General features: G+C 51.4%; 1 non-coding gene across 1 annotated transcript; it reads left to right on the forward strand.

Annotated features, from left to right (window-relative positions):
- The first annotated feature begins 2,021 nt into the window (after positions 1-2,021).
- LOC119388446 (U1 spliceosomal RNA) lies at positions 2,022-2,184 on the forward strand. The gene has a single exon (XR_005182731.1). It is a non-coding gene; the product is annotated as a U1 spliceosomal RNA (small nuclear RNA).
- Positions 2,185-3,152: the final 968 nt, after the last annotated feature.

A 3,152-nucleotide genomic window follows, 5' to 3' on the forward strand; every position in this document is an offset into this window, starting at 1 on the left:
TTGCTGCACACGGTCGATGAAGGCGTGGAGCGCTTTCCCATTCTGAGCTTGCGATGCACTTTTCTTCAGCTTTGGGTCCTTAGGGTAGTTGTGAAAGCTAACGCCTTTTTCACGAGCGGACGAAGTACACTGAGGCACACAGCAGTACTTCACCATTGCGCAGCACTCGCCGCGGCGACAAGCGGCCGCAGTTCTAAAGAACAAAGAGTTGTAGTTCTAAATGAACGTTAAAAGCAGACCCACGGTTGTTCGAACAGCGTCAGTAGCCACCATACGCAAGATAACCAATTGAACTGCTTTTTTTGTTGAGATTTACCACAACGGTGGTTTCAACACGGCGCTGGGCCTACGTAGCAGACGAAAGCGCGCGAATCCCCGCTCTGACGTCATACAGGCGCCGTTCGCAGCGCCGCCATCGGTCGCACACCAGGCCAATAGCAACAGCTGCGGGCGCGAGCGCTTATCCTCGCCCCTAGCAACAGGAGCATGTCTTGCGAGAGAGTGTAGGAGAGGGCAGGTTGCAGTGCTTCGCCGCTCCTTCTCTCGCCGTTCGCTCTCTCTCCTCCCTGCGCCCCACTCTCCCGTCCGCTCGCGCCTCACTCTCGACCGTTCGCTGGCTGGGCGCCTCTCAAGAACATCCGGAAATGTGTGCTCGAGACGCCGCTGTGAAACGCCAACGCCGAGCCGAGAACGCTGGCGCCCCACTCTCCCGTCCGCTCGCGCCTCACTCTTGACCGTTCGTTGCTTGGGCCCCTCTCAAGGCGTTGGCAGAAGTCGGTGAAGGCGAATGTCTGACGGCAACGGTACCCTCTCTCGGCGCAAGAAATGCATGCGCATTTCCTCACGATTCCCTTCGGGGAGGTGAGGTGGGGGCATTTTTCTTCTGCTTTATTTTTCTTTGTGCCTTTTTTATATATATATACATACATATACATATCCGGGACATGACGGCGTCGACAGACGGCGACGGCAAAAATCAGCCGAGAGTGTCCATATATTTGCTATCGCAATAAAACTGGCGTGGGTCCCCAAGGCGTCTTGGGTCGCCAGCGAGACGACGCCGACGCAGCGCGGGCCACGACCGTAGTATGGCCAGCGAGTCGCATAATTTTAATTTGCCACGAGTGGCGCCCCATGCTTGACCCATGACCCCATTGTCAATGACCTCCGAGCGCAAGAGCAGCCTACCAAACGCCGCTGAAGATGGTAGATTCATGACACTCGTTTCAGCAGCACCAAAGTTTAAGCAAGAACGCCGTCATGCGGTAATCAGTATGTCTTTGATAGTGCCGTAGAGGCTTGGGCTTCATTCATCTCGTTAATTCAATTATTAAAGCACCAAAAATGGCCCCTGTCTGTTCTAACGTATCGCTCCCCTTCCGGTTTTCCCGTCGGTGCTGATTATTCGAGAATATATATAAAAATATGCGGTATTTCAAATAAGGACTAACCGATTCCAATTCCGAATCGAATCGAATGCTATTCGATATTTTCGAATATTTGCACACCCCTACAAAATAGTCAGGACAGCGAAAGGGCGCGGCTTTCCCCAGTGACACAGGCAAATTAGCTGTACGTACGTTTCTACATGATACGTATAAAACGCAAGGCAAAAGCCTTCCCTTGCATTCAAATTTTGGCGGTGGTACGACGCTACGCGTGACGTTTCTGCTCAAGTCACGTGACTCTCCCGCATGTTGCGGTGAGCGGAAGTTCTGCCATTGCGCTCTTTAGGATAAGGAAAGGCGCCAAACCCACGTGCAGTTTGACCACAACCTCGCTCTCACTTTGTTTGTCATTCTTGCGAAACTGTTTTATCTTAAACGCACTGATTGTCGGTTTTCCGAATACTCATTTAAATTTACAGTCTTGCGCTCTGAAGGGTTTTCGCAACAAAATTCGCAATTTAAAGAGCTTTTATTGATTCATAGCGCTCGAGATTATATGCGAGAAATTTTCATCCACCGGGGCCAGATGCGAGTGTTCTTGCAATGGCGTGCGCTGCCTACGAAGTCTCGGGCATACTTACCTGGTGTCGGGCTATCCGGTGATCAGAGAGGCCGGGGTCCCGTGCCGAGGCCGGCCATTGCACTAGGGCTGGCTGACGCACGCCACTTTCCCAAACTGGGATAGATGGGGCATATAATTTTTGGTAGTGGGGCTTGGCGTACGCGCCAGCCCCTGCATTAGTTCAAAAGAAAGAACAATTGCTCGCTCCCGACGCGAACTGCACACAAACCGCCGTATGCAGAAACTAGCCTAATGATGTGCGCCGCAGCGGCTTAGCGGTTACGGTGCACGGCTACTGACCCGAAGGTCGCGGGTTAGACCCCGGTCGCCGCTGTCGGATTTCGATGGAGGCAAAATGCTCGAGGGATTGTGTACTGTGCGTTGTCAGTGCATGTTAGAGAACACCAGATGGTCGAAATTTACGGAGCCGTTAAGACAGCATCATCATCATCAGCCTGTCTACGCCGACTGCAGGGCAAAGGCCTCTCCCATGTTCCGCCAATCAACCCGGTCCTGTGCTTTCTGCTGCCACGTTATACCTACAAACTTCTTAATCTCATCTACCCACCTAATTTTCTGTCTCCCCCTCACGCGTTTGCCATCTCTTGGAATCCAGTCAGTTACCCTTAATGACCACCGGTTATCCTGCCGACGTGCTACGTGCCCGGCACATATCCATTTCTTCTTCTATGATGTCCTTAACCCCCGTTTTTTCCCTGACCCACTCTGCTCTCTTCCTGTCTCTTAAGGTTACACCTATCATTTTCGTTTCCATCGCTCGCTGCGTCGTCCTCAATTTAAGTTGATAGCAAATAGAATAATCAAGAATTAAATGTAGCAAGTTATGGCCGATCCCATAAAATACGCGGTGCAAAAGTGCAATGGTGTCTTTTATTCTGTAATGGAACACTTATCTTACCTTAACCCGCACTTATCTCGAGCAAAATGGCCGGTTAATAAAACGCCAGTCTTGCAGCTTGCGGATTCCTTTGCTCGCATGGATGAATTAACTGAAGGCTATGCGTACACGTACGTGAGGGTTTCGCTACGAGCACTCATGGTTAGGCAGAACCGAATAAAGTGCCACAAAGACGCGTTCGACTGCAGAAACCGGTTTTCAAAGCGCACTCTGAGCACGTTCT

This window comes from Rhipicephalus sanguineus, chromosome 3, assembly GCF_013339695.2.
Source record: "Rhipicephalus sanguineus isolate Rsan-2018 chromosome 3, BIME_Rsan_1.4, whole genome shotgun sequence".
Taxonomy (NCBI): Eukaryota; Metazoa; Arthropoda; class Arachnida; order Ixodida; family Ixodidae; genus Rhipicephalus; species Rhipicephalus sanguineus.